Source organism: Ixodes scapularis, unplaced genomic scaffold (assembly GCF_016920785.2).
Source record: "Ixodes scapularis isolate PalLabHiFi unplaced genomic scaffold, ASM1692078v2 PGA_scaffold1__304_contigs__length_218370807, whole genome shotgun sequence".
In the NCBI taxonomy this organism is placed as follows: domain Eukaryota; kingdom Metazoa; phylum Arthropoda; class Arachnida; order Ixodida; family Ixodidae; genus Ixodes; species Ixodes scapularis.
This window is the reverse complement of record NW_024609846.1, coordinates 25979765-25993168: the sequence shown is the minus strand read 5'-3', so window position 1 is coordinate 25993168 and position 13404 is coordinate 25979765. Positions and strand designations below refer to the sequence as shown.

At 44.1% G+C, this 13404-nt stretch overlaps 1 long non-coding RNA gene across 1 annotated transcript; it reads right to left on the bottom strand.

Annotated features, from left to right (window-relative positions):
- Nucleotides 1-252: 252 nt before the first annotated feature.
- On the bottom strand, nucleotides 253-13016 carry LOC121047886. Its single transcript, XR_005798708.1, has 5 exons — nucleotides 12372-13016; nucleotides 12073-12157; nucleotides 9974-11666; nucleotides 2975-3158; nucleotides 253-845 (listed from the first exon to the last, which is right to left on the bottom strand). It is a non-coding gene; the product is annotated as an uncharacterized LOC121047886 (long non-coding RNA).
- Between the last annotated feature and the right edge of the window lie 388 nt (nucleotides 13017-13404).

The window sequence follows — 13404 nt, the reverse complement described above, 5'->3', positions numbered from 1 at the left end:
CCATCCTTTTAGGATACTTGTTCTAGTACACTTCTGAGCAGAATTTTAGTATGCTTTTATGCAGGCCTTTAGTACTATAAATTGTACCCCGGATTAAATTTGGAAGCAGGCTTTCAAATATAATCGGGGGTACACTTAACAGAACTTTTAAAGCATTTCACCAATTTATTCCTGACCAATTCCAGATAAGAGAAGTAGAAAATTATATTGATTTAGCAATTGCAGTGGTTTGCAGTTATCGAAACTGAAATGCATTATGTTACAGGCTTTAATGTAGACGAGTTCAAAGTGATGACAAATTAAAGTAAGAACTTTTTATTAAACAAATATTTTTTTCAATAGAATGAACACATGTTGCCTACAACAAACACTTACGATGGAACAAAAAACGTAATACTTTTAGTGGCTTACAAATATCACAGATGCACTTAAAGCTTTATAAACAAGCTCTTATTAGAAGAAAAAAATAATTACAAACTATCATGCTGAAGAAAAACGAGCAAAAATAGTATTGCACCTGTTAATATAAAACCTACAATATTTATCATCTACCATGACTGAAGTAACATCACCTACATGACTGAAGTAAAATGAATGAAAAAAGTTAATGCACTTGTTAAATAAAATCTAAATTAATCGCTAATCAGATTTAAGAGAAAAAAAAAGCCAATGCGCAAAATAAATAAAAATGAAAGCTAATTTTTTTTTTTTTTTTTTTCATTCTGCAGTTTTCTTCTGTGTGTTGGAGGCTTTGTTTTGAAGTGTAGGAAGCATTGCTGCACTTCCTTTACAGGTATTCTTTCACAAACTTCCGAGTTTCTCCAGGGAATTGGCAGTAACAAAAGCTGAAAAGAGAAGACAATAGACAATTAAGGAACTTGCCTTAAGACTCCATATTTACTTAATACTACTTAAAATTATACTTCAGGTCCACATAATTTTAGAAAATTTCACAAAAAGAAACCAACAACAAAAAGTTAATCATCTAAATATATTGAGCACGGGGACCAATGACTATGTTTATTGGCAACTGTGAAATATTGCTGCTGTGAAATAATGTAAAACAAGGCATTTCGTCAATTTGCAATGCATTAAAGGGATCATGAAACAAGTTTACTGTGGAAACAGTCTGGAGCTCGTTACTTTTATTTCTTTTACCTTATCACAAGTACGAGAAAACACACCGTGATCCCTCAAAATGTTGCGAGTGCACTGCGTAATCAGAAAGGAAAAAAGGGTCCATTTTTCATCATGCAGCTTATGGTGGCCACAGGAACTGCTGGCTTGGCGCCAATAGTGGTTGAGTTTGCGGGTTGAGCAGGTATCTGCCCAATTTGAAGCTAAGGTTTTTATAAAAGTTGTCATTCACTCATTTGGCCCCCAATTCATGTCACACGCACGTGACCTGGAAAGGACTCTAAAGGTTGAGGGGCCCCCCAAGCTTAAGTCTATTTAATTTTTTTAATAAAACTAGTGCACCTTGGAAAAAATTGTTTTCTGATCTTCACTGCACATGCGATGGTGAGATACTGCCACACTTACTTGGCCGAAGTCTGAGGACTATTTCATAACCCCTTTAAAAGCCTGCAAACATAACATTCTTTGTGACAGGGACTCTCAAACTTTCTGACATCAGCGAACAAAAATTTACTAATGTTACTGTTAGCCGAGGAGCCCCTTCCACTCTTGGCATTGTTGCAATTGAGTGTATGACAATGGTATAGGAACGATTGAGGAAGTTCAGGTGCTGAAAGAACCCTCAGTATACTGTACTAGGAACCCTGTTCGAGAACCAGTGCCTCAGGATATTTGGCTAGAAAGTCGGAGATAGCGTAGCTAGACAATAATTTTAAACACACAGATGACCACATTTTTTTAATTTTGATTCTGACATCTATTTTATATTATAATTCAGGGTTTACTGATATAAAACCAACTGAGGCCATACTGTACCAAACAATTACTTTAAAAACAACTGAACAAGCTGAAAGTTTTTGAAAGATTCAGCAGCCTAAAGCTGGGGTAAACAGTCAGCTATCTTCAGAAAATTGTACACAAAAGTAAACAATACTGAAGTTTCGTTAAGTTTAATCGCCGATATAAATTGACGATCAAAATTAAGCAGAAGGAACATCAGAGTGAATTATAATCTAGGCAAAAATTAAAGTATGCTAGAACTGGGGCACATTATTGCAAACCAGAGGTGTAGCGCAAGACGTAATGACACAAAAAGACAAATATCTCCCCCAACATAAGCCAAAAAGAAACAACCATCCATGAGTACTGAGACACAAGTCCAATGGTGACCAGACAAAAGCTCACCGGACAGAAGCTCACCCGTTTTTTTCTTAGACCCACACAATAGCTCACCCCCTTTTTTTTGGCTACCCGGTGAGTCACGAGCTGGGCCAAAGTGCGGACGCAATGGACATTGCACTATTTTTAGAAGAAGTGGTACCCCATCTCATGCAACGGTGTCGACAGGTAAGCCATAACAGGCACAGAAGCAACGATTTGGGACAAAAATTTAGGTCACCAAAATGAGTGGAGCTGAAGCTGATAAGATCAATCTGGGTTGACTTAAGGTATGCCACAACCGTCTGGAAAATATTTGCAAGGGGCTCCAGGTACACCGAGATCTACCAAGACTGCTGGAAACAGCCTGTACGGGACTGCATTTCCTTCTAACCAATCGAAAAACTTGTTTCCAGTCTAATCAACAAACCATGTGCCTATCAGATTTAATTCATTGTTGTGTTTTAGTGTCGCACGCATGCACCTAAGTTGTCTGCACTCGTGTTAAGACCAACATGAAATTTTCACGTGGTGAGCTTTTGACCGGTGAGCTTCTGTCTGGTGAGCTTTTGTCCAAGATTTAAGTCCAATATATGTCAAGAGTAAACTTAGTATTTGTTCCTGTTAAGTTTGATTGCAATAGTGCCTTGCCATTTCCTCTTTACGGCAATTTACTCACCTATCAAGTCCTTAACTCCCTTTTTAGGAAGCTTTCCCTTCATTGCCGACCCCGTAAGGCAGCAGTTTGTCAGGGCCTCAGTTTCAAATACCATGACCGCGAGTTCCTGAACGTAAATGGATGGCTGCTTCGTGTCGACATGCTTCAACTGCGCTTCAGGAAGCGCAATGTCTCCAAAGGTTATCTGAAACATAAAAATAGAACCAAATACGGTCATTACATCCATATGAATGCCTTTTAGATGAGTCACGAATGGCCGTGACATGCTGGTGGTAAGGAAGTGTTTGATGAAGAGGGCTAGCTAATAGTAAAGAGGGTAATAAGGCTAGTTTGAACATTTACTATATAAAGTCCACTGGTCAGGCTAGTCACCATCACATTGGCGCAAAGCATTTTTGTTTAATAGGGCGATTGATGCCTCACTCACACGCTTTTTTCCTTTTTCCCAAATTTCATATGCTTCATGCAGTTCTCTGCTTGTTCTGTCATTGTATTTGCGAGAATCTTAACATAATGCAATACCGGGGAACAGAGGCATCTGCTGCAGTGAATGGCGAGGTGGCCAGACAGGCTGGCTGGCGTGGCAGCCACATGCTCACGGGCAGGGTCATTCCCACATCTGGCCCATATACACTGCCCCTCACAATATTGGTATCTGATACACAACGCCCAAAACACACCCAGCAATTTTATCCTTGTGTTTTATGCTGCAAGGCTAAGACGGCGGGGCTTGGGCCTGTTGATTCTGTGGCAGAGCCAAGCCATCCTATTGTGTGCCGAAGACATCACAGTAGTGCGGTACCGCTGACCGACTTCCTTGAATTGTGTGACACTGAGTGTACATACCTGCCAACCTGTGGAATTTCAAATTCATAAAAGTCGCGCGGCTGCGGCCGGGGGGGGGGGGGGGTGCGAAATGCTTACATCACACGTGTACGTGCTACACAATCCAAACTTCTCTTGCTTTTTGGGCGGCATGAAGCACGGAAATTTCGACGTGTAGGACTTCAGGAACACCTGAAAGTACCTCTTTTGAGGTTTCGAGTTTGGCATTGCGCCGCGAAGCCACAGTGACAAGGAGAATGCTACAGTTACACGTGCAACAAACACAGACGCCATACTTTTTGCCTCGAAACTGGCCGAAACAACGAGGCCCCAGCAACGTCTGAACACGCCGAACCAACTTGCACCTGTGCACCGCCGAACACACGAACAAAGGCTTTGAGCTTTGGATTGGTTTTCGATTCGTGGCCACCGGATAGACGGATAGTAAAAACCACGACGCTGCTGTGGACGGTACCTATCGCCCTCTTGTGGCAATACAAGATACCACCAACAACGGAGTTACAAAAACAAAAAAAAAAAAAAAAAAATTTTTGTAAGATTTGAAGCAAGATTCGTAAAATCGTAAAATTAGTCCCAATTTGTACATTTTACGAAAAATTCGGAAGAGTTGGCAGGTATGAGTGTAAGTATGGTACCACATCTGGTCTCACATTGGGCCTCTCACGAGCAGGCTTGTTTATGCCTCAACTTTATTTAACAAGCTTTTGGCGACCTGAATTATACACATCTGCAGGTAGCTTGCTTCTGGATAAACAAACCCACTCGTGAGAGGTCCAATGTAAGACCAGCTGTGATACCATACCCTCAGTTTCACACAATTAAGGAAAGTCGGTCAGCGCCACCGCATTCCCGTGGTGTCCTTGGCATCCAATAAGATGGCTCGGCTCTGCCACAGAATCAACATCATAGAGCAGCCGTCTGAGCCTTGCAGCATAAAACACAATAATAAATTTGTGGATGTATGAATGAACGTGCCCATGAGCACGTGGCTGCCACGTGAGCTAGCCTGTCTGGCCACCTCGCCATTCACTGCAGCAAATGCCCCTGTTCCTTGGTGTTGCACGATGTTAAGATTCTTGCCAGATACAATGCCAAAACAAGCAGAGAACTGCATGAGGAATATATTATTTAGGAAAAAGGAAAAGAGTGTGTAAGTGGGGCATCAATTGCACTATTAAACAAAAATGCTTCGCGCGAAGTGATGATGACTAGGCTGGCCGAAGAGGCCTACATAGTAAATTGTCTTTCCAAATAAACAACAGTTGCGAGTGTGCCAAGGCTAATAGTAATCAATATTATTGATTACTATTAGCTATATTCCTAACAGCCATGCAAGTGTCCCTTTAAGAGAACATGCACATGGACTGTAGTAGGTGCCTCCAACTATAATTACGCTTCACTCTGTGATTGCAGCCTCCGGAAGTTCTGAATTGGCAATCTTGCAGCATGCAGCAGTCGACTGGGGAAGTGTTATCGAAGCTGAAGAAAACATCCGCTGTCGAGCACATTCCAGGCTTGATCTGCGTCGTTTATTAAAGCAGTTTTCTGATTGTTTTTTTTTTATTTTGAAAATGCTAGTCCTTAAAGGCAACGCCCAGAAATTTTAAAGAAACTTCTACACATTATGCGATCGAGAATGAAATGTGTCCCACAGTGGATTCAGTAAAACCCCAATTATGCGTCCCCGGTTTATGCACAACTGGACGAGTCAGCAGAAACTCACTGATTTCTTTTGAAGTTCCAATGTGATAATAAAGATTGATTGGCACCTCTATTACACAATTTCTAGGTTACATTCATAGTTGCATGAGGGTTCTAGCTTCTTCAGATTCCAGCAGATTATCAGCTTAAAGGCTGTTTGGAAGTTCTGTATGTCTTTGACCCGTAACTGTTGTTTTTTGGATTATCCAATGTTGTCGCGCAGTCTCCTGAAAGTCACATAATCGAGGCACCACTATATCCTCCAGCTTTGAAAACGCCTCAACCGATTGAATGCTGCGCGCCCTACAGTGGCTGAATGAGAACTTCCGCTGGCCGCATTCGTGGAGTGTGGCAGCATCACTCGGAAAATCATCGAAAGATAGTGGTGAACCTAATACACTATTTCCATCCAGTTCCCAGAATTTAGAAGGCGTGCGTAGAGGCAATGAGGGATATATCTGTTGCAAAAATTGTTCCCTGGGTTCTAACTGAATTATATTTAGGTTATGAAAATGATGAGCAGAAAGCAGTCCTGACATTGTTGGGATGGCCTAAGCCTGCATGAACAGACACCCCATATACAGCATCTAATTAAAAAAAAGAACCTTTTAAAAAAGAGGACGGGTCTGCTGAAACCTTGCAAACCACGAACAAAGCAAATCACTGAGATTTAAGGACACGACAGAAACAGAGACAACACAAAACAATTCAGAAATGAAACCAACAATACGGTTAGCGCTGTTTGAAGAACCATTACCTTTCTATGCCTCAACATTGCTAAGCTTCTTCCATAGATTCCAATGCTTACCTCTTCACACATCCTGGTGGAATGTGGAAACTTAGGCCTCACATTATAAGGTCAGTAAGTATAGCTATGGTTCTAATAGTTGAACCTCTCTAATAGGCACATTTTTTGCTAGAACATATGGTTCGTTCACACTTTTAAAAAGCAGTCTTGCTGCCGACCGAATTTGGTCACCAAAAAAAGACCGAACTGTTCAGGCTTAGCAGAATGGACAATTGGGCGAGTTTACGGTAGAGATCATTATAACTTACAGTGCGACTAGGACAAAGAGAGACAGAGGAGAAAACACAGGCCAAGCGCTTAACGAGCAACTGATTCGATTGAAAAGGAAATACATATGATGATGCTGCTGCTCGTCCAGGCATGCCCCTCCGTGGTCCTGGCGCTTTTTCTTTCACTTAACACGATACCAGCCGAATTATCCGAGATACAAAAAGCCGATCTCGCTCTTCATCAAAGTCACTGTGGGCTGGCTCACACACAAGGATCCGTTTTGTGTTATGTAGTACGTCTGCATCATTTCTCGGGGTAGTTTCCGGTTGTGTCGGAACATCACTGTCGTGTTGTTCAAAAGGGGTTGGCATCCGCAATCCCGGCAATGCATTGTGAGATGTGTGTGAGCGGTTCCTTTCATAGAACTGTGGTGTTTTCGTAGTCTTATGTTGAGGCAACTCCCAGTTTGTCCTATGTAGGCACGCCCGCAGGAAAACGGGATCTTGTAGACCACACCTTTTATGCAGGCGACAAACTGCATTCCGTGTTTGATGCTGCAGCGGCTGTGAGATGTAGGATCGTCATTTCTCGCACGTTTGTTGACTGTGGAGCACACAGATCTAAGCTTGTGGCGAGCGGAAAAAACAACATTCACATTGTATCTCGTGGCAGCTTTCTTGAGTCCGTGGGAAAGACGGTGGATGTACGGTATGACTGAAGTTTTCCTTTTCTCTTTCTGCTCGAGGTCACATTGCTCGATCTCTGGATCTGTTTTAAGGTATTTCACGATTTTTTCGCAAGCTGAAGTAATGACCGAATTAGGATACCCCGAATCCTTGAACCGTTGAATTTGGGACATGAAGCTGGAACTCAATTTGTGGATGCATGTGCTTGTTAAATCTGTCCTCAGACAGGAAACTGCGATGCCTTGTGTGACGAGTTTGGAGTGGGCTGAAGTCCACATTCATCGGATGGCAGGACAAGGTGTACCTACAGAAGTCCGGAGTATGCATAGGGTCGAGGGTAGCCTCTGTGCTCAGTAACATCTTCCTAGGCAAGATCCATCGGGGTCTGGAACCTTTCTTGGAGAAAAACACCAAAAAAGTGTTTAGGTACGTAGACGATTATTTGGTCTTCGTTGAGAGGGCTAATTTCCATCAGAAGCTTGACGATGTGCTGAAGATCTTCACGAAAAAAAGGCAAGGACTTCGATTCACCTATGAAGCCCCAAAAAAGAACCTTATTGAGTTCCTGGATCTCCGCATCAAAGAGGGGGATGATCATGTTTGCTGGTGTTACAGTCCCAGAACAGCAAAGGCTCTTCTAAACTTTCAGTCAGCCCACTCTAAACTCGTCAAACAAGGCATCACATTTCCCTGTCTGAGGACAGCTTTAACAAGCACATGCATCCACAAATTGAGTTCCCACTTCATTTCCAAAATTCAACGGCTCAAGGATTTGGGGTATCTTAATTCGGTCATTACTTCAACTTGCGAAAAAATCGTGAAATACCTTAAAACAGATCCAGAGATCGAGCAATGTGACCTCGAGCAGAAAGAGAAAAGGAAAACTTCAGTCATACCATACATCCACCGCCTTTCCCACGGACTCAAGAAAGCTGCCTCGAGATACAATGTGAATGTTGATTTTTCCGCCTGTCACAATCTCGGCTCTGTGTGCTCCACAGTCAACAAACGTGCGAGAAATGACGATCCGACATCTCAGCCGCAGCAGCATCAAACACGGAATGCAGTTTGTCGCCTGCATAAAAGGTGTGGTCTATAAGATCCCGTTTTCCTGCGGGCGTGCCTACATAGGACAAACTGGGCGTTGCCTCAAGATAAGACTACAAGAACACCACAGTTCTACAAAAGGAACCGCTCACACACATCTCGCGATGCATTGCCGGGATTGCGGATGCCAACCCTTTTTTAACAACACGACAGTGATGTTCCGACACAACCAAAAACTACCCCGAGAAATGATGGAGACATACTACATAACACAAAACGGATCTCTGTGTGTGAGCCAGCCCACAGTGACTTTGATGAAGAGCGAGATCGGCTTTTCGGATCTCGGATAACTCGGCTGGTATCGTGTTGAGTAAAAGAAGAAGCGCCAGGGCCACGGAGGGGCATGCCTGCCTGAGCAGCAGCAGCATCATATGTATTTTCTTTTCAATAGAATCAGTTGCCAGTTCAGCGCTTGTCCTGTGTTTTCTCCTCTGTCTGTCTTTGTCCTAGTCGCACTGTAAGTTATAATGTTGAGGCTTACTACTCCCTGCCGTTCCCATATGATGTATCTGGGAAATCAGTTTCCTTAGTACAACCCTGCCGTGCCAGTGTGCGTCGGCGGAGGAAGTTAGGAGGTCAACTTTTGACAAACACCAAGCATTACTTTGAGTAGGTTACCTATGCTCATTGCTCAGTGACAACCAAGAAATATGCGAGCACCGAACGAAAGCTGCCCACAGCACAGGGTCTGATTTTCGTCTTGGCGAGAGTGAAGGAGCTAAAAGACTGTTTGCAAATATGTTGCCTGTCAGTGCCAGAAAAAGAAGAGTTTGGGAAGTCAACGCACTGGATTTTCTGTGACCAAAAGGGGGACCGAGCACAGCACAGATTTAAGATTAATAATTAGTGAAGCATCATCAATCAGGTGCGACTCGTGTTCTCACCGAATGGGCAGTCAAGGCTGACATGACACTCGTGTTCAATCCGCGCTTCACACTGACTCCTTTTAGGTAACATGGAAAATCGGTGCTAAAACCTCAAGTTCGTCTAAATTGTGTTGGTTTCGCCTGCCATGAAGTGTCAATCACCGACGAAAACAGAACAAAAAAGACATTGATGTATCGTCTGCTAAACGAGATTTAAAATGATTTGTGAACGTCTGCTATATCACAAAGGATGCAATAGACCTTTTTTAAAAGCTGCATCTACCTACCCTGGCACCAAAAGGCAGTGTGCTGTCGCAAACCAACTGTAGCTGAGGACAGAAAAGGCCGAGCAAGACAAGGAAGGCAAGCGGCAAGGCCATTGCAAGCTGAGGAGGCATGTGACAGAGTCTTGCACGAGACATCCTCGCGCCGCCGAAATTCATTTTCTTGCTGCACATAAGCTGACATTCCCTGGTGTGACATATGGCAATAGAATTCCTGCCTTTTGTTCTAATTAAAAAGTTTTCTCCAGCAAAAAAGAAAAAAAAAGATCAAAAAGGTCTTTGATCGATCCGCTTGCCACAGGATATTCCACAGAGTTCTGACACCCAGCGTCAAAAGTCTGCGATTGTGGTTCGAGCATCAAAATAATCTGATCAAATTTTGACGCCCAGCGTCAAAATTTCGTGTGAATGAGCCATTACGGTTAGGAAAAAGACAAGATAAAAGATTCACACCTTTAACTGCGATGTGAAGAAAAAAAATTGTTACATACCATATTCTACACAATATCCTCTTGAACCACAGGGCCTGCCACTCCACGAGTCTCCATAGCCGCAACAAGGGGTGGCACACCTGCCGGTAGGAAGCATCAAATTATAAGAAAATTACTGGTTCAACAGTCAACACTGAAATCACAGGCGCTTTGAAGTTACACACATGTGACACCTGGTTTAACATTAAGGAAAATTAAAAGTGCACACGATTAAAGCAAACACTGCACCAAACTTGCTCCTAGACTTCAAACTTTTAATATGAATGGTGGGAAAGCATGAAGCTGTGAAATCCAAGCCTGAAATCCCATGCTGGACATGTGTATACTCACCATAAAGAAACCATTTGTGAAATTATCCGAGCCCTTTAACTTGCACTAGAAATATTGCTCTCCCTTCAGACTGCTTCGCCACCCCAATGCCCCTCAAATCTCATTCCCTGATCTTAGTCAGCTCAGTTCAGTGGCTGTCACTTTTATTTTCAAAATTTCTCTCCTAGTGCACATTCAGTATTTTTGTGCATATTTCACTGCTTTCGACACGGGCACTCACTGTCAACACGCCGCTTCACAAACCGTTCCCAAATCGAGTAAGAATGCTGCTGCCACTCTATATCATACTATGAGTGGCCCCATTTCACCTATGTACAGCTGCAACTTTAAAGAGAAATGCACAAGCTATTCCTGTAAGGAGAACAGCAAATTGAGGCATGAAAATTGACACTGTGTGTAAACATAGAGACAGTCAAACTCCAAACCCAAGCAGGGTCAGCTCTCGCATCACGATTCAGTGCTTTACCATCACAGATATTGCCTACCCTGATTTTGAAAAAGTCTCTCCTGTATCAGCATTCAGTTTAACGAAAAAAACTTACAGAATCACAAAGAATGGTAGCAGCAGTAGTACTCATTTTGGGATATGAAGAAGCTTGTTGACCATTTAACGCAGGGAATTAAAGCAAAGTGTAGATAAGAAAAATGTTTTAAACTTTATTTTTTTGCTTTGTATACATCTTTGTAAGTATGGCCTATGGGCGCCGCCATCTTGCTTACTGGGGGGTACTTAGGTACACTGTGGGCCGCGCCATAATCTGACTACGTCTTCTTCTCAAGGCATCGTAATTAGGTTATGGCGCAGCTCACGCGCTCTCCAGCTAGGAAGATGGCGGCGCCCAGGGGACGTACCTGCAAATGTGTATATGTAATCGATCACTAAAGTTATTTTTGGTGCAAATGAACTTCTAAGCAAAAAATCTTTTAGGTTGCAAATTTGCGACATCGAGCAGTTAGGCCTGGACAAATAGGTTATACTGTTCCACCTTACATCCGGAAGCAGAGGACGCTACGTTACAACCTCGACCTCCTGTGCTCTGGCCTCGGCCGCCCTAGCCTCAGCGTCCCCCAGTCAGGCCGGTCCTGGTCTCAACCTGCTCCATGCTGGCTTCAGCCTCGGTGGCCCTGCCCTGGTTTCGGCCTCGTTGGCCCAGGCTTTGACCTTATTAGCCCTGGCTTCGGCCCCGGTCTGAGGCTCACTGGCCCTGGTCTCGACATTGTTGGCCCAGGTCTCGCCCTCCTTTATCCGGGACTCCTTGGACCTAGCAGAGGCCTCTTCAGTAGAGGCCAGGGCAGGTACAGCGAAGACAGGTCCTCGAGCTTGTGATGCAACGTCCTCAGGATCCCCAGAAGATGCACGGAGCTATAAACAGAAAATATAAGCAGTAATGATAGATTATCAGAGTTGTACAACAAAGCATAACATTGGAAGTCCTAAGCAACTGCTTCCCAGAAGTGACCTCTGACTGACCCGCAAAGTTGCATTCCCGTTGCCACCAACTTTTTCTAATGCTGAGGAAAATAGCATCATATGTCATCTGCCCTCACAGTGCAAAGGTTACTGAAACAGTATATCTAGTCTCCAATTACTTCAGCATTCTGAACAGCTTGCAGTTTGCATGAATGAATAATTGATAAGTACACTCGAAAAAGCAATAATGACATTGATTAAAATATATCTAACCAAGCACCAAAATGGCAACATTATATAAATCTGATGCGCTCTCCATAAAGCTAACACTTTCTAACAAAAATGTTGTTATACATACCCTGTGACCTTTCAGCTCCTGGCGAAGCTTTTTGAGAAGCTTGTCCTCCACAGTGTCTTTTTTTTTTTCTTGTGGGCTGCTTGTTCTGCAACGAGTGATTTCAAGAAAAAAAAATCAGCAAGTTTTTGCAAAATTTCGAAAGACGTTGCAAACGTCGCTGTTGAAGCCGCAGGATCACAGCGTGGTTCATGTTCCGAAGTTCCGCGATTATAAGCTGCGCCATTGTAAACTCATTTCCTTGACGTCACACTTCGAGCAGAAGAAGCTCTTGTCGAAAAAATAATCAGCGACGGACTCACCCGGTCTGTGTCCGCCGGAGCATCATCTCGTAGAGTGCGAATCGTCATCATCGGGGAACACCATCCGTAGTTCTTCAGCCCATTTCGACCAAGTTTCCAGTCGCTTCCCGGTCGTTGGATGCCACTCAAGCCGTCCCGCTCACCTTCGATGAAGCAACAGCGAGCGTTATTTCATCGCTCCACCCGGACTGCGTTGCGCCGCCACCGTGTTGATATGCGCCTCCCAGTCCCGCGCACTTCACGGCGCTCGCTGCCGACGACGAGTCAGAGAAGGCGGGAATGGACACCGTCAAGTCTGGCATCGCGGTCACCGATGCGAAGCCCGGTTGCGACGCCAGGGTCCGTACGAGCTCACGGTCCGCGGCCATGGCTGTGCTTTCTCGTCGAGTCAACGGGAACACTGAACGGCCTCTCGTCGGTGGCGGAAACAATGGACGCGCACCACCGCCCGCGAAGAAGACTCACGTTCGTCGGCGTGAACGTGGCTGTCGCAGCCACCACTGTTCCGGGAAGGCTCAGCGGTAATCCCACTTCGGAATGCTAAAGTTTTCGAAGTAACATCATCGAAAGTTCATAAAAAAAACTGGTTTATTTAAAGACAACAAAACTGACGGCTGATCAATCCGGCACCATCTGGATGATTGTATGGGTATGGATACTACTGCGGCACCTTGCAACGCACTTTGTAACGGGCGGTAGCTTGCGCCACCTACCTTAAGTCTAAAAAGCGACGTATTTGCAAACGTGGTCGGTCACGCTCGCGACTGATAGAAATACCAAGAACTCAAACGCGTCACGACAGCAACAGACCCCAAATCATTCGAATTTTAACACTGCAATGAAACCACGCGGAGCTCTCAGACGCAGACACGATGAAGCTTGTTTTTTCTGCGTCGACGAAACTCAGGAGCATCGATTTCGCGACCCGGTGCACCACTACACAAACTGCACTGCTTTATAATCCGACTGAGAACTATCGACGACAGAAGATTGCTCGTCGATGTTGGTGGGGCAAATAACACGTAGCACTGAT